The sequence below is a fragment of the Mixophyes fleayi genome, chromosome 2 (assembly GCF_038048845.1).
Source record: "Mixophyes fleayi isolate aMixFle1 chromosome 2, aMixFle1.hap1, whole genome shotgun sequence".
Taxonomy (NCBI): domain Eukaryota; kingdom Metazoa; phylum Chordata; class Amphibia; order Anura; family Limnodynastidae; genus Mixophyes; species Mixophyes fleayi.
The window spans coordinates 61,030,874-61,050,325 of NC_134403.1; the positions used below are offsets into that span (position 1 = coordinate 61,030,874).

A 19,452-nucleotide genomic window follows, 5' to 3' on the forward strand; every position below is an offset into this window, starting at 1 on the left:
GCATCTCAAAGTTACTTGTTTTTCTGCGGTAACGCTTGCTCAAGTTACAGGCTGGTCTAAGTACTGATCATTAGAGATGGCAGTCTTGTATGCATGCTATAACATGGGTTTGCAATCAGGAACAACTGTAAAAATGTATTTTATGCTCTCTAGACATTAAGAACATCCTAATAAATGTAATTTAATTTAATGGAAGGGGGATTATTAAAAAAACAAACACTTTTTCTTTACTGTGTTATCACTAAGGCCTCTATTGTTAACAGGTGACATACTTTTAATGATTTCTTTGGCAAATATATAATCCACATAGGTATTGGACGTATCCTGCAGTGTCTTGTGTAATAGAACACAGCGGACCTACATCCAAATTCATCAGCACACATATCTTCAGATCTGTTTCTTGTTGAATTGGGGAGTAAGCAGAGCCGATTTACATGTGTTTTTGAACAAACGCACATTGCGCTCAGAATGCGTGTCTTGATGAATCAGGACCAATGACACATACACCATTGCATTATGAGATATAAATGTATCCTGTAAAACTTGTATGGAATCACCGCAATAAAGTATTAATAACATTACTATACAACAGCTCAAACTTACTTGGGCCTTAAGATCCGCCTAGGTCAATATTAATGTAATAGCCCCATCTTCTGTCAGTATAATAGAACTGCAATGCTTATAACAAAAGCAAAAGTCTTTAGTGATTATTTTATATGTGGAATAGAGCAGCCTCTGTAAATGTAAATTACAAGGATAACAGTCAGTGAAGGTCATACAGAATTATGATGTTGCTGCTGAATTCATATATATAGAACCCAAAACTCACATATTTTGCTCTTTTTGGCCTGGAGTGGACAATTTAAATCTATGTTTGGGCCGGCTAGATGTGAATGCGGTGCAGGCCGCTTATGCAGTCTGGGTAAAAGTGGCCGCATTGCATTTTACTCAATGCATCCGCATCATTCACTAATAGAACATTGTACTTACTACAAAGAAGACAAATTGAACACCCTGTGTCCTGCCTCCTCCTCCCCCCAGTATCCCCCCACTCCATATGATTGGGCAGCCCCAAACATAATTATATACTTGGGAGCCTTAATCTCACTAGAAGGCTCCCATGAGATAGGGATATAAATATATAGATTGAAATATAAAATTATATATATATATATATATATATTCCAAAACCATGTAGATGAAAAACTTACCAGAACTTAGTTTCAAGTGGGCTCATCAAGGAGATGATATATTAATTATACTGGTCGGCAGAAGAGCAAGGAATGCACAGCAAGAAGAAAGAAAAACAGAGAAAGAAAGAAATTACAACCACTTTTATTCAGCTAAGTGTGTGTTCAGTTTAATATAATCTTTTTCATTTTTATTATTAAAAAAATAACCTATTTTATATTGATAAATCTATATTGTGCTGAAAACCACCTGTTAAGGATGGGACGCTACTTATGGAACAATGCTGTGAGCTTGCCCCCTGGGCTTAAAACTCTGCCAACCAGCCCCTGCCTGGAGCCCACATTAATCTGAGAGTTAGCATTGAGAACCATATTTCTGAATTCTGAAATATTTATTTTCTTTTGAGTAATTCACTGTGGGCGACAAGTTATGTTAGTATATGACGGCTTGGATTTGTAATGCTTTTCCTATATCAAGTTTATTTATTGAAGACATTTAAATTATATATAGCTAAAAACAGGATATTACTGGACTCTAACTTTAAATATAAAAAAAATAGTAATAGACACACAAATATATAACTACCACTCTCGTACTAGGAGGAACTGCTGCTCCTTTATAGACTTGTTGTGTATCAATTCCTAATATAATATGCTAAACAAAAGGAAAAAAGAAAAGCGCAAAGAACTTTCTCATTAGTATAGACACCACCTTATGCTGACTAATTTAAAACACATTTTAATAAAAACAAATTAACAATAAAGTATATATAAAAAACACATTGCAACCAACAGTAAATATTCAAAGAATTACAAGCTCACTTAGTAGAACAAAAGCAAGAACCAGTCTTTCAATTATATTTCAATCCACCTATAGTGCATATATAGGGAAAATTCTGCAATAACTGATGTTTCGTGTATTGACTCTGAATTGCATAATCGGTGACAAATGAAGTCATAGAACTGTTAGAAATAATAGGCTTTTCTTATGGATCGCAATCACATTGGGGGTGGTTAGACATCAAACCGCTTATTAGAACTGGAGCCTGAATCGGGAGTCTGACTTTTACAAACTGTGATGGCGGCACCTAACACAGACAGCCACAGCTGCACTGCAAGTCTGTGTCAATCGGTTGTATTCTCCTTGCGGTAGTCTTACCCTCCTCTCTCATAGAAGTGTCTTGCACAGTCAGTATATTTCAGTCAATCCAATGATAAAAAAAAAAACTTCCTATAAACAATCCAGTAAGTCAAAATGTTTTTGGTTCTTTGCTGATATATTTTTAGAAGCCAAACCTACGCGTTTCTCCACAATCATCTGTGGTTTCATCAGAGGAGAATGGAGGAGTAGCTGATTACACTGGAGTGGAGGAAGCATGGGAGGGTTGGCAAATTTTAGCCCGGGGGCAAGACTGGACTCAGCAGCCTATTAGGAATATTTTAAAGGTAAAAAAAAAATGCAGGTGGCCCAGTTACCCAGCCCAAGGTAGCCCACTCTGGGACCGCCCAGGGGGCAGATGCCCCCCTGCCCCTGGGAGGAAGGTTACAAAGATGTAGATGTTTCGCCAAGGTTATTAGCAGAGGAAGACCAAGGGTGTCTTTCCAGCCTGGCCACTGCGGCTCGGCTAATTTTGCCTATACAGACAGGATGTTTATTGTAGAACTGTTGTAGGTAATGTCTTCTAACCAGAACCCATTGCAACGTTTAGTCACCACCAGCAGCCAGTGAAGTGCTTGGCACTGCCCTTTGCAGTGGTTCAGGTACTTGCAGGAATACCTCTTTTGATTTACAATGGGTTATAGTATAATGAACAGAAGGAGTCTGACAATGTTATGAAAGGGATTTCTCAAGAAATCCCTTACCAGAGTTTAGCTACACCCAAGATGCAAAGTAAGTTGTATAAGTATGCACTTTGACAGAGTTCTGGCAGGTCAAGCACCTTCCCAGACACTACAGTCTGGATCTGTTGGCTTTATTTATTTTCAAAGTGAAATACCCAGGTTACTATGATGGCAGCACCTCTGATTACATTTTTTGGGCCAGTCAGGTGCCTGAGCAGTATTTCCAGTCCCTATATAGTCCCCAGTTTCAACCCTTAGTGGGTTATGATCTACTTAACTGGATATATCAGTAAAGGGTTCTGAAAAAAATTGTACAGGAATATTTTCAGGATGTATATTTACATCCCATAGCTCATTAGGTCAAGAGTATATTATAATACTTTTGCAGACTGATTGGAGTGCAAATGTTGTACACCTTGAAACTCTGTGTACATGGCAGTTTTTATTAATTATTATTATTAATATTTATTTATAAGGCGCCACAAGGCATCCGCAGCGCCGTACAGAGACAAACAAAATCACAATACAATGGGAGACAGCACAGTACAGTAAACACAGCAACTCAGTACGCTCAATGCACAGCTAGAGAGGGCGGGGAAGGGGGAGGGAGGATCCGCAAACGACGGGGCCCAAGAAGGAGGGCGCGGAAGACAGGGAGACCCCCAGGGGGGAGGAGGGAGCGAGAGTGGACGTGGGGTGGAGGACCCTCGAGGAGGAGGGCTAAGTAGCTGGAGAGCAGAGTTAGAAGTGGTGGAAACAGGAGGAGAGATGGCCCTGCTCAGAGGAGCGTACAATCTAAGGGGAGGGGTGGACAGACAGAGAGACGCAGGGGAGAGAGGATAGCAGTTTAATAGCAGTTTGTGCTATTAATAGTATTCTGTCAGAACAAGTGTTTCTGTCCCATCTCTTGATCACTGAATTATGGCGTGCAGATCTTCTCGAGGGAAAGCCACTAGCATATTTTTGCTCTGAGAAGGGGGAGCCTCTCATCAGACAGAGCCTTGCCCACCGCTCACTCCCATAGGTCATGACATATACTGGCACACTGAGCCCAGTTACAGTCCACCCATTACCAGTCTCCTCCAGGTACAGGACAAGATGCATACTTCTGTCCAATGGAGCGCAGTGTACCTCCAGCACTCTATTCCTAAAAGGGGGAGAGTATTGTTAAGTCAGCAGATCTTTAAACCAGTGTTTCTCAACTCCAGTCCTCACACACCCCTAACAGCTCATGTTTTGAGGGTTTCTGTCAGAGGTAACAGGTGGAATAATTGCTAACCCAGTCATGTAGACTAAGCCACCTGTGCATGATTAAAGAGATCCTGAAAACATGAGCTGTTAGAGGTGCCCAAGGACTGGAGTTGAGAAACACTGCTCTACACTAATAATCTTACAAACACCACTACACTACATACATAACATTTCCACACTGACTACGGTCGTACCCTTACACACACCACAACATCCTTTTTCCAGAATCCTGGCCGGCTGTGTATACTAAACGGACGTTTTTATTGGTCCAGTGTAGAGATGTCTGTTTTGGGGGCGGGGATAATGACACAATTATTCGAGCCCCGCCTCCACACACCCACCTGCACCCCGGACCTCCCGGGAATCATCTTGCCCATGTTTGCAAGTATGGGTATTAGACACATTCCTCTGGGTCTAGCTATGCTCTCTCTCCCCCTCCTCTCAGATGTGGGAACCCAAACAACGCATATCGCAGAGGGGCCAGAACTGATTTGGGTGTCAAATATATATAATTAAAATACATGTGACTTGAAATATACAGGACAATGCTGTTTGTTGAAAGACTTAAAATCAGCCTGCAACTAAACAATGTCAGAAATCAACTTCTCCAAATATACCAACAACAAAATAACAATAATCTCACATAACATTTCAGCCAATGCTGTAACAAAAACCATTAACCTCATAAAAAATAAACTTTGCTCCCACCACCTTTACCCACTCTGAGGAAAAAAATAGATGATCAAGCAAAACTCTGGCTAAATAAACAGTAATCTTTGAATGTGTAGTCTACACAATTCTAAACGCCAGAAGTGACGCACAGTACAACCCCGAGACTACTCCGACTTTTTGGATAAAATTTATTTGAACTGAAACCATAACACCCTTGTTACCAATATATATACTTCCTGGATAACTACACTTGTAAATCCTGCTTAGACTTATCTTATAAATTGGGTATCCTAATGTGCGCAGAACTTGTCTTTTTGGAAATGCAATTATGTGTTACGTCCGTAGTATTGTGTCAAATAAAGATTCTCTGATGCGATCATTGTGGTTCCAAAGCACATAGGTTTTATTCACACTAGTATAACAAGACAAAGTTTGGTATGTATACACATGCGCTTGTTAGCACAAACTTCTATCAGAACGCTCTGGTTTCCAAAGCCAGAGGTGAACTATTTATACACAGTACAGTTGTAAAAAGCAGTGACATAACAAAGATACACAGTTACAGTATTAAGGTCTACATTCATAGGTTGAAGGGCCTTGACCTCCCAAGAACTCGACGTGGCATTTGTGGATTTCTCTGGTCATTGTTCCTTGAGATTGCCAGGTGTCCTTCTTCAGTTTCCCGCTTCTAGATCTGTATAAACTGTTTTTTATAATCCCTGTGAACTGGCTATTTGGTATACGAAAAATTATGTTATTTATAACTAGCGTTCGCAAGGTACATGCTACATAAATAACACTGGAAACTTTCTCATGCGATTGCAAACAGAATGAGACCAAACTTGATGTAATTCATATGTTAGAAACATTAATTAGCTTTTTCACCACATTATATTTTATATAAACGAAAATAAATAGATTAAATTTATTGGCATATGATTTGCTAAAATACTTATTCGATTGCATACTAATTGCATTGTAATCAATATTAGTGTACAGAAAATACTGATTACCTGTCACACGCTGGTCCCATAGATAGGTGCCGGCACTGTGACTTTCCTCTAGGAACTGTGATTGAGCCTACTTCTGTTTCTGAGACCCTACTTCTACACAGGTCTTCCTTGCTACCTTGTTCTGGACCTCCTTCCGATTCTCATTGGCTCTGGAGTATTATTTAAACTATTCATGGTCCTTGGCTTATTGCCTGTTCTTCGTGTTACTCAGTCTGCATTAGGTTCTGGCTGCCATTACTTGACCTCCCGATTGTTCCCTGCTGAACTCCTCGCTGCTGTTACCTGCTCGCTGGACTACTGCAATCTACAACCACAGTACCTGTTACTTGTAGTTCTATGCTGATTTGCTGGACTTCTCGTTGCTGTTATCCGCTCGCTGGATTGCTGCTGTCTACAGCCGAGGTACCTGTTACTTGTAGTTCCACGCTGGTCTGCTGAACTTCTCTCTTCTGTTACCTGTTCGCTGGACCACCGCTATCTACGACCGAAGTACTTGTTACTTGTAGTTCCACGCTGGTCTCCTCTGATACTCCTTGTTGCCGTCAAACCTACACGCTGAACGTCCACTGTGAGTTGATTGCTGCACCTGTGGCCATTCCTGCACACCTGTTGTTTGTACTTCCATGCTGGGTTCTATTGAGACTTTTCCTATGATTAATCTGCCTGCTGAATTACTACTGTCTGCAGCCAAGGGTGCCTGTCACTTGCAGTTCCACACTGAGCTCATCGGATACTCCTCTCCGCTGTTACTTGCATGTTGAACTTCTTCTGCGAGTTGTCTGCTGCATCTGAAGCTAGTTCTACGGCTCAAGTTTCTGTTTCTACTCGGCTGATCCAACACTGCTATTTCTTCATTGATAAGTTTATTACGGAAGATACCTGTCATCTGTAGTTCTACACTCGGCTTGGATACTTTTCGTTCCTCTGCTACTTCTAGGTAACGAACTGTTTGATGTGTCCTGTTCATTTTCAACATTTGGGATGGTTACCTGTAGAACCAACTAGTTCAACGATTATTGCTTTTCCATCCTGAGAATTCTCGTAATACCTGTAACCCACCTGCTACGTAGAATCATCTCTGTCTTTGGATCAGCAGTTCTACATTACCATTCTGTCGGGACTATTGCTGACCAGTGATTCACATTTATCTGCCGTGTGTTACGCTATTGGATCCACGCATTCTCCGTTTATCATCTTCATGTTTGAACTGTTGTTTTACTCATCCCATGGAATTGTCAAGAGTTACCAACTATGAAGTAGCATAATGTGATCTGCATCCTGCCTGTGTTCAATATCTGCCGTTATATATATATATATATAGTCTACCATTTCTATTGTACCATCAGTCGATACATTATTCTGCAGCATTACTACTATCTCCAGTGTTTTATTACTACTATTACTTAAGCCTGTGAGCCTTGAACTTTTAATCCTGTGATCAACATCCTCTGCTTCATTGTGTGTTGCCTCCACTACCATCTGTTAGTTCTTGTCTGGGAGACCGCGACCTGCGGAATAGGAGCCGCGGAGTCCATATCCCCTTGCAGGGATCCCTGGTGAATACCTCCTATCCGTTAGACTCCGCACTCCTGGGCAAGTCCTATATAGACAGAGGCAAGGGATCTACAAAACCATTCAGAGTCGTGACATTACCATTGATGTACAAAATCCACTTCTCCGTTTCCTCCAGTGCTTGCGCCAATAAAGTGAAAGTCTTACTTTATCACAGACATATACTTGAAAAAATAAATGGAAAAGCAACTCTGGCCAATTAAACAACATGGACACACCGCCTAAAACATACTCTATGTGCTCATGTCACCTACATCTCAAACACTGCACCAGGTTGGCATTACACCAAGACCTCAATGACCATGCCAACATTAAATACTTAAATGAGCACAGGGTGTACGAAAGGGGACATCTAGAAGAGGCAGCCTGTTATCCCAGGTAAGAATTGTGACATAATGGGTCTGACTCATCCTCAAATGCAACCTGCACATAAGATGTGTTTTTAAAACTAGAACTTGAGCATCTGTGCACCCGTATTCAAATTCAATTGGATCTCAAGATACGTTTCCACTTTGAATCTGTGTATAAGTACAGTCTGCTTAAACAGTGCATGTCATATGTTAACAGACAGAACAGACTGCAGGATACGCACATGCATTTGTACAGTAGCAAGTCCCATCAGAACTTGTGAATATATATATATATATATATATATATATATATATATATATATATATATAGTGAAAAAGCATGGCATTCACTGTAGTCTCACACGGCTTGGCTGTACCATTTCACTGTTTATTTATTGGCAGTTTTCAGGATGGCTTGATCAGTTTCAGCGGTGGTTACAGCAGACATTTCCAGTAAAGCATCACAATTCTCCCGCAACCCTACATCTGGCTAAACAGTGGTTCCCTCATTACAAGTCGGACACTAACTGGCATCGGTGGCCCTGCCCGCAAATTAAACCAGTGTTTTTATTCTCCATCCCAGCACTAAAAACCAGCCACAGCAAACAACAAATTAATTACACCCCTGTGGAACACCTGTGTGTAATGAGCAGCCCAGGGAAAATTTTGCTCCTGCAGACTAGCATGGGTTTACCCATCTCCCTATAGGAAAGGTGTGACAAATAAGCCTATTTGCCACATTAAATATATATTGTGAATGGCATGCAAATGGATGGCTCCTCACACAGGTTTCTGCTGAACCACATTGATGTATTATTTAAACAGAAAACAGTTTGCAAACAAACATTTGAAATAAGCAGGTTTTTGCAGTACTTGCAAGCAAAAAAAAAAAACCTTATGCATTTGCTTTTCTGTTCAGAGATTGCAACACTTTTTGCATGCAGCAAACAAACATTGTAGTCAGGAGATTTTGCATAACTCACCACCCTGGATTTGTTGGCTTGAGGGACAGCAATGATCTAGCTGTCATTTGCACATTCCACAATGGCTTCTCACACAGGTTTCTGCTGAACCACATTGACGTTTATTTAGTTGTCAGGATGGTTAAACAGTCTTGCCAGTGTCTTCAGCAATTAAATGAATCATTCACAAAAATAAACATAGTCCCATAGACCTAAACGCTGGCTATCACAGTTAGGTCTCTAACTGGTCACTGGCCACTTGTTGGCTTCAGTCTCTCACACACAGTTGAAACCCAGCCTTTTAAGCTTCCCGTCAGGCCTTGCTCTGGCTGACTCCTTAATTGATTATAGCGGGTGCTCCACCTGGTCTCCTGCTCTGTGTGCAGATTTAACCCTCTCAGCACATTTAGGCTTTGGTTTTCCCAGGGAAACCATAACTCTATCCTCCACTAGAAGGTGGCAACGTATCCCAATTGCAACAATATATAAGAAATTACCAACTTATAATAGTATAATCATTAATAAAGATAGGTTTTAATATTTTTTTCCATTTACCTCTCCATAAAATACATAAAACCGAATGTTCTTAAGGCATCCTGTACATACAATGTGTTTACAGTAACAACATTAAAACCACCTGACTAATATTGTGTAGGTCCCACCAAAACAGCTCTGACTTGTTGAGGCCTGGACTCTGAATGTGTCCTGTGGTATTAGACACCAAGGCGTTAGCAGCAGATCCTTGAGGTCCTGTAAGCTGCAAGGTGGGGCCTCCATAGCGCTGACTAGTTTTTCCAGCATAGATGCTCGATCGAATTGAGATCTGGAGAATTTGGAGGCCAAGTCAAACACCTTGAACTCTTTGTCATGTTCCTCAAACCATTCCTGAGCAATTTTTGCAGTGTGGCAGGACGCATTATCCTGCTGAAAGAGGCCACTGCCATCAGGGAATACCGTTGCCATGAAGGGGTGTATTTGGTCTGCAACAATGTTTAAGTATGTGGTACGTGTCAAAATAACATCCACATGAATGCCTGGACCCAAGGTTTGCCAAAAGAACGTGGCTCAGAGCATCACACTGCCTTCTTCCCATAGTGCATTCTGGTGCCATCTCTTCCGAAGACGCACACGCACTCGGCTGTCCACATGATGTAAAAGAAAATGTGATACATTAGCTCTACTGTGGGATTGGACCAGACGGGCTAGCCTTCGCTCTCCCCCACACAACAATGAGCCTTGAGCACCCATGACCCTGTCGCCAGTTCATCGCTTGTCCTTTCTTGGACCACTTTTGGTAGGTACTAACCAGTACATAAGAGGAACACCACACGCAGGACCTGCCCTTTTGGAGATGCTTACATTTGCCTATTTTTCCTGCTTTGAACACATCAACTTCAATAACTGACTGTTCACTTGCTGCCTAAGATATCCCACCCCTGGACAGGTGCCATTGTAACGATATAATCAATGTTATTCACTTCACTTGTCAGTGGTTTTAATGTTGTGGATGATCTGTGTTTATTGTCAATATTCCTTGCATACACATTTTCTTTGATATCTATTGGGATGCATTTGTGTAGTTTTTAATACAAACACTGTGCTGTGTTAAGCTGGGTACACACTACAGAATTTTTCACCAACTTTTTATGCCGATCGATTTTACATCTAATCAATGGACCCATCGCTCAATCCATGGACTGCATACACACTAGCCTTGCTTTAGACGATAAAGGAAAGACCGGTCGTCCCGGTAGCGACTTTTTACAGCCATGTTGTCGTGAACAATGATTTTAATTTCCATACACACTGAAGCAACATTTGCAGGGCATGCAACGATGTACCAAAGATATTAGCATAGAAGGACAGAGCTTTCACTATAGTTAACACCCGAAAAACCCTAAAAGGAGAAAACATATACTGAGAAGACAAAACTGTCTCTCTTATAGGTAAAAACCTCCATACACAAGGTTATTATACACGAATAGGCATTACCCACAATGCTCCATTCTCTACGTGCATCATCGCTGATTGGTCCACAGCAGAAATGGACACCCATGTCTGAGTGTATAAAATTACAGAGGAGCCTGTCTGGTGCCGAGGAACGTGAGAAGATGGCGGGTGAGGAGAAGGTGTCAGTGGGGGTTGGAGCTATGGAGACGGAGTCAGAAATGGTGCTGGAAGGTCCCAAAAATTCTGAAAAAGTGAAGGTGGGGGATAGAAATGCTCTATTAGACGAAGATTTTTTTTTTACTGCAGTTAAAAGAGCAAAGGCAATGAGCCCAAGAGAGGTGGAGATGATGGTAAAAGTACTGGATGAGTACGACTACGACTGTCAAAAGCGAAAGTACAGAAAAGTTAATAATAGAAAGAAACTCATAATGCAAAACCTACTGCAATTACTGAAGGAACAACTTGGAAAGAAAATAAATAAATTCCAAGTTCAGAAGAGGTGGTCGGACCTTAAAAATAAAGAGACTGGTTCGAATTCGTAGAAACATTAAAAAAAAAAGTGAGCAGCACATGTAGTGTACCTGTTTGAAGGACTTTATGTATTTCATTCTAGTTTCACACGAAGCAATGCAAACGACTGATTTGCAACAGATTTTTTTTTTGAGGGAAAGAAGAATTAACGATTAACGTTGAGAAGGCCTGTTTAGATATCACCGATACCACTAATGTAACACCTGTTATCAAACAAGAAAAAAATGATGTTGAATACAAAGTTATAAAAGAAGTTATACACCATGGTTGTCCAACCCGCGGCCGGCGGGCCGCATGCGGCCCAGCATGCCTGTTAATGTGGCCCAGCAGGAGTTTTGGTTGTGGCAAGTGGGCAGCACTGAAAAAAAAATCCTGCAAAAAAAGAAAATACCTTGCGGTCACGTCAGCTGGCGCTCCGGCCCCCTCCCTGGTCTCTTCCTCCGTGTGGCGCTCGCAGTGAATATAGGGGGTGACGTCATCACACCCGACATCCATTGCGTAGTGCAGCACAGGGGAGTCACCCGCACGAACTATCAGCAGTAGTGAAAGATTATCCAGTATCTTATTGTTGTTACTCTGAATTTGGACTTTCTGCACCGTGCAATTATGAACTAGCTGTGTTCTCTGTATGTATCTAATATAAATATTAAGAGATGATTGTATTTTTAATATTTTAAACCATTTTAAATGTGCAGTGCTGAGTAGGGTGAAAATATCACCCACTGTTACCCTCATCGGAGGCTGCTCCATGAGCCATTTTTCCCACCACCCTATCTTTAAATCTCTGTAGATTTCTTTTAGTCCTCCTGAGGCTACCTATATCGGTGACCATTTCAAGCTGGTCAATTAAAAAAATGATTCATGGGTGCAGAAAGAGAGGAAAAAAAGTTTTTGGCATTTAATTCCCCGAACCCCACTAAGGGACAGATGCAGGTAAGTTAAATTGTAGCTGGTAATGGGACTACTGCTTTAATCATGATTCTGCAACAGGTTTCCTAACTCTTACTAACTTCATTTTAAAGTAAGTTTAATATGTTAACTATGTTTTCTATGGTTTTTTCGATGATCAGCTATCGTTAGGGTTAGTGTATTTTTTTTAAATCCAGTATTTTTATTGAAATTTTTTAAGATATAAACATACTAAACAACAAAAAGAAAAGAAAAACAATCGCATACATATCAGAATTAAATAGGGTTAGTGTATTTTATGTGCGGCCCAAACCAACTCGTCGTCTTCCAATGTGGCCCAGGGAAGCTAAAAGGTTGGACACCCCTGTTATACACGAAGGTATCTCAATGAACATGTGTAGACAACTAAATGCTTTGGGCACATACCTGTACCGTTATAATAACCAAAATGGTGCCTGTTTTCCAGTATCTATGGAGGTTAAGCCCGCTATTGCTGCGATTGTGCCAGAGGGACCACAGCATAAACTGATCTCGAGCAGTGTGCAATGTGAGCAAATGAGACTATTTCTGGTGTTGGATTAAGACTTTTGCTAACTTTATTACAGATATAGAATTTTAATGCTAAACATTTTTAATTTTCTTGTTTCGTAGATACCATCGTCACATCCGATGAAAGTTCTGAGCGAGAAAAAAACGTTCTAAAGCTCCAGGATTATTTTAAAGAAATCAAAGGGAACATAAGCGACATGAAGAAAAAAAAATTAAAACCTTGAGAATAATTTTAATCAAATGTGTATGTTGTTTGCAACTGTTCTGCCACAAACCACTAGCACCTTTAACGTGTAATACTATTTTTTTCACTTGTCATATTCTACAATAAACATTTTTGTACTTTTTCCTGCAATAAAACTGTTGCATTAACACTGTGGTTTATTGTGGGTATTTTACAAATATTAGTTAAAGTTTAATATGACTTTAGAAGTTAAATAGTTTATAAAGGTTTAAGTTTATAAAGGGTAAATATGATTTGAATTCCCAATATAGATGCAAAGGGTACGTGGGACAGGCATCACAAATTTACATAAACACGCCCCCAATGGAGCACCAGGTCGAGGAAGTATCGGAGGATTGTTGTGGATTAGTTGGAAATGTATACACACAACACAATGGAAAGGAGATTGGAACGAAAATATTGAACGTTACGACCAACCAAATGAGGTGACAATATTCCATTTGGGCAGACTTTCGACCATCGTGTCATTACACACACTGACCCGACTTTCGAACGTGCGGTCGTATGTCAGCTGGTTGAGCTCATTATTGGACGAAAACCCCTGTAGTGTGTACCCAGCTTTAGTCATCACTATCATTCTGCTGGTGCAATGATACGGCTAAAAAACACATATTTAAGAAAAACCCAGAACTTTAATTAATTCGTCCCTTCACTCGACTGTCCCACCCTGCAAGTCATAGGCAGTAGTCTCATTGGCGCTAAGATATGAATTGCTTTCATTGGTGTAAAGTCCGTTTCTGAGCATGTGAAGAGCTATTTCATGCATAGGGACTTGCATCCGAAGATGAATGCATACATTTATTTATAAAAATACAATCAATAATGCTGATAACAAGTTAAAATACAATACATGCAGATAAGAAGGGCTTTTGCAATAGCAATGCAATTTGTTGTCTTCCAGCTAAGGATACTTGACATGTGCATTGCACCAAACATTGTTAAATATCTCTGCAAATTGAAAATAACCCATAAGGTTCAGTTAGGAGGTAAGTGTCCATTGATACCTTGCATATTATGTTTGCAGGACTGATTATGTGATAATTGTTTAATCTGCTCATTTTTGTTTGCACCTCCTTGATTTATACCTATTTTATCACGTTACCTGTACTATAATTGTCTACAAGTTGTGCAGCTAAAGACCTTGCAAAGCAGCTACAAAACGCGCTCCTAATTGAATCAGCCCCATGATTGAAATTCCATAGTTGTTTAGGTTTAAAAAGACTTGTCCATCAAGTTTCACCGATAATCCTTAAATCCGGTTGATTCAGGGGAAAGCATATAAAAAAAACCTATAAAGCAAATGACACCTACCTCCTAAGTGAACCCTAAGGGTTATTTTCAAAATACAAAAACTGCAGCCCACAATGCTTCTCTGTGTACACAAATATACAGCAAGTCTTTTCCACCAATCACATTTCAAGGTAGAGCCGTAAATTAAAAAGTTAGCGCCCAGGGAAACAAGGAAAACTGACCCCCCCCCACCTTCAAATTCTACCTCACATATTTATAAACTACCCCCCCCTTCAGCATTACGCCCTGGGCGGTCACCCCTCTTGACCAGCCCTAGTTACAATTCTGTTTAAAGGTACAGATCCACATCACAATTAAAAACACTACCATAAAAATAATTTTAGGCTCTGGAAAATGCACATGGTGGTAAAAGTAAAAAAAAAGTCCATACTATTAAAACTTTACAATAACCACTTGAATTAATTTTAGTGTTTATAAACTGCATCTATGCCTTTGATTATGAGAGGAAACATCATGTGTCTGAAGCTTTTTTAATTACACAGGTCAAAGAACACTATGAAATGAGCTTCCAGCAGACGTACAACTGGAAACTGCAAAATGTGTAAAATGTATAAGCTGCCATAGTCTACCACATACAGAGGGCAACAGGAGGTCCTACGATGGCATTCAGCCCAAGTCTTCAACCACAGCCTCAAGCTCCTTCCTGCTTTACTTTCAGATTTGTTTCTTACAGCTTGTAACACTTGTTTAAAATGTCTGCTGTTATTACAGATAGGTGTTTCTTTGATTAAATTTATTGTTTTAACCTATTACCGAGATTAAGGGCGGTGTGTGGCCCTTTTGAAGGTTAGAGAGCACCCATGCAGCTCCAATGAGGTTGCCTACATAGTTGCCAATTCTGCTTATAACAAGTGGAATTGGCCATGTTTTTTTAAAAAAGTTGCAGGGTTTTTCTGGTGGTCGCCGGTTGCAGGATTTAGAGAACATTTTTTCCCCAAAAACTTTATTGCCTTGTGTATAACGTTTCAGTGCAAAGGACGCTACTGGTCTCTTAAGTGGGTGTGACCCCAGGTGATGGTAGGTATACGAGAGATAACGGGAGCTTCCTCGATTTTACAGCTGCAAGACCGGCCTACTGCCTAACAGTGCTGATACTGCCATGGGTACACCATCTCCTGAGCTACTGCTAAAAACTCTCTGGTTGTACCAGTCTATCAACAACTACCTCCAGTACAACACAGATTTCACAACCTGCCCTCCCTTGACAGCTCTTCCTCCTTCTGCCCATCTCTCAGCTTCAGGGTCCTCTCCTGCCTCACTTTTATCATCTGTCTCTCATTCTGCACCTCTTCCAAAATCTGCACCTCCTTCTGAATCAGTAATATCCTCGGACTCTGCCCTCCCTTCTGTCTTAGAAGATCGACCCATCATTTCTTTCAGAAAAAACTTCAGCTTTGGCCCCTCCTGGGGGAACCGCTCTGTGTTGTATGCAGTAGATATGCAGGGCCTGATAAAGGGTTCCGGCCGCCCCAGGCTAATACACCGTTTGCCGCCACCCATTTATAAACAGTGGTCAAAGTGGAAATTCAGGAAAGTTTTACAATGAAGACAGTAGAAGTGGCGGTATGGCCACTGTGCGCGCGTGTGTGTGTGTGTATATATATATGTACGGTATATATATATATATATATATACATATATATAATTGTATATACACACGCACATACATAAATTGCTCCGTTCTCTCTTACCTGATCTTGCAGCGTAGACTACCTGATGTTTTTTCTTGCTTGTTCTTGGAGCGTTGTTGCTAGTTGGCTGGATTCTGGAAACTTGGAGTCCTGTATTGAAAATGTGCAAAAATTTTATTATAGTGAAAAATGTTAACAAACCCTGAATGATACAAACACAACACTCCATTATGACCAAATAAAACAACCCCCTAGTATAGACACAGATAGACAATAAAATATATAAAAATTATTTATCTTCATATACTAACATCTACCAGCCCCATCTGTCAAGTATTTAACATTCTAATGAGTACATTTTTCTATTTTTCATTTTCACCTACCCCAGCCATTTTTGTAAACCCTCACCAGAAGGTTTGACACTCCATCCATATCTTAACCCACCCAACCACTTATTTGCTCACCCACTCCCCAGCCAATTAATCACCTCACTTTAACCAATCCATTAACCCTCCATAGCCAATCCATTAAACATTACCCATCCCCCGCTAGCTAATTCATCAACGGTTGCAGGTAATCCAGAAACCCCCCCTAGGTAAATTCATCAATCTGTGGCAGCCAATACATTGCCCCCCCACCACAATTCTTCAACCCATTGCAGGCATTACCCCCCCCCCCCTCAATCATCAACCTACTGCAGGTAGCTAATTAACCCTCCGCCTCCCACAAAATCATCAACCCATTACAGGGAACTCATTACCCCCCCAGGCAGTTCTTCTAAACCATTGCTGCAGATTCATTAACCCCCTCCTCACACCAGTAACCCCCCCCCTCCTCAGTCGCCACCTGTATCACATCCTCCTCCATTATCAACATTTATTTTATATAGCTCCACTAACTCCGCAGCGTTGTACAGAGAACTCATTCACATCAGTCCCTGCTCCATTATATTATAGACAAAACTTACCTGGATGTCTTCTGCTCCTCCTCTATGCAGACACCGGCACTTCTGTCTTCTGACAGGCAGCTAACAGTAAATCCAAGGATGTTAGCTGTCCTGTCAGTGCGGGCGCGCTGTCACTGCTCAATGTGGTCACGTTATTATTATTATCTTTGACTTATAAGGCGCCACAAAGGGTCCGCAGCGCCGTACATTACATATACAGAAAACAGAACCAAGACACAGCATGATACACAAATATATACAAACACAGGTGACAGGTGTCGAAGTCAGCAAATTGGATAAAGTCATTTCAATTAAAGTCTAGCAAACTTGGTTGTCTTTGTCTGAAAAGATGCGTACGGTACGCTATGACGTACAAGGGCACGCTACGGCGTGAAAGGGCGTACGCATCCACTACACGTGGCAGCAACAGTAATTGGTCTTTTACCATACATTCGCACAAACACGCATACTTATAAAATAGTACACATTAATGGTAATTGCAACACATAGTCAGTTATGTCGAAATATAGTAGTATTTATATGTTATATCAGAGTTACATGCATATTAGTGAAATACACGGAATGGGTTAAAAGAATAACATCATGAGTGGTATCATAATGAACCTTATTACATATCCTACTGTTTGGTTCACTCTGCGAGGGAATCGCAGAGTGCATACGCAAGTTATGAATGATAGGGAATTATGAACTACTTAAGACTAAGGAATCCGGGCGGGAAGAGCAGAGCATACCCCCTGGAGAGGTGACCCCCTCCTTTGGATTCTTTAGGATGAACCAGCCAATGATTGACGACCCCTTGGACATTCCTGAGACCCGGACCAATAGATGCAAGCTATACCATCTTCATTGTATTACTGTATTTGATTGTGTATATAAGCAGCAGCTTGTGATCCAGAGTGCAGACATCTTGTCCCCAGACTTCAGGATTGAATGACTGCACTGGATCCAGAGCGCCTGCGATAAGTAACGGCTGTATTTACTATTACTTTGCTTGAGCATATTATTCCACTTATTGCGAATAAATCTTTGTGCTTTGGAAACACAAATCGAGGTTCGACAATCGTTATTGGTTAGCGACAATACGCACATAACACAGGGTAAAGCAAATCAGATTATATCTGGGACAGATAGAGAAAGGGAAGGTAGAAATCAGCAAGAAGAAGGCCGAAGATTAATAAAACAGGGAAAACAGGGCGAGCGAAGCAGGCCAAGAGGTACAGAGGGTGAAGGAACAGTAGAAGGAGCACACAAGGAAATAGGGCCCTGCTCATGAGAGCTAACAACCTAAAGGGAGAGGGAGACACATAAAGGGTGCTACTAACTAGAGGAGAGAGCCAGGACAAGGAAGTTAGGAGGAGGACTGATAGACTTGAATAAAGAAATGAGTCTTAAGGGCACGCTTGAAGCCTTTGAGAGTAGATGCTAACCTGATGGAACGTGGAAGATTGTTCCACAGCAGGGGAGCAGCCAGGGCAAAGTCCTGAAGACGAGAGTAAGAGGAGGTAATCAGTGAAGTAGTGAGGCGGCAGTCAGAGGCAGTGCGGAGGGAGCGGGTAGGAGTGTAGGTAGAGATGAGATTGGAGATGTAGAGAGGGGAAGATTGACTAAAAGCTTTAAAGGTGAGGGGTTTAAATTTAATTCTGTAGGGTATGGGGAGCCAATGTAGTGACTGTTGGAGGGAGACCGCAGAGATTAGATGTGAATGTCACGGGACCACACTAAGCAGTGACAGCTAACATCCTCGGATTTACCGTTAGCTGCCTGCCTGCCTCCTAATTGGATCTGCTGACAGTCGGGACCGCCCCCTTCAGACTAAGGGGCGACCCCGAGATTGCAGGAAGAAGGCGCTGATTGGTAATTAAAAAATAAATAAATCTTAAAATATAAAAATAAATATTAATGTGCCCAGCACTGTGCCCCCCGGGACCCAGCGCCCCAGGCTGCAGCCTGGTCAGCCTATTGGTTGATCAGGCCTTGTATATATGTGACCAGACAGAGTATGATGTGTGCAGTTAGGAGTGTAAAGCTAGAGCTGTATTCCAGTGTACAGAGAAAACAAACCCCTAAAGTGCAGCTAGAACTCCTGAAACTTCGTCTTAATATTTGTATCCTAAGTAAGAAATAATTAAAGTTTGGCTTTTTGGGGGGACCTTTTTAGGATTGTGTGGGCTTGTTTTTCATTTCAGAGTTGGCAACGTTGCCTATCACAACTCTACCAGCTGGTGCAAACTTGTGCAACCTACCATATTAGCATGTAAACCTATATACACATTACCCGCAAGAGCAATTGCGCACATTTACGCGTTTCATAAATGATCCTTATTATATACAAAGGTAATACGCTTCGTTCTCCATCATTACCAAAACAACACCAACGCCGTATAACTCTCTCTGACAGCTTTAGCGCGTCACTGACCATTTCCAATAATAAGTCCACAATGCCTATACCGGCTTCATTCCCACCCGGTTACATCCAGCACTAAACAGAACAGTTATACAAGGAGGCGG

The 19,452-nt window shown here is 41.2% G+C and overlaps 1 pseudogene; it reads right to left on the minus strand.

Annotated features, from left to right (window-relative positions):
- The window catches only part of LOC142139809 (tripartite motif containing 13-like), a 693,488-nt pseudogene that overhangs the window by 252,863 nt on the left and 421,173 nt on the right, over window positions 1–19,452 (minus strand).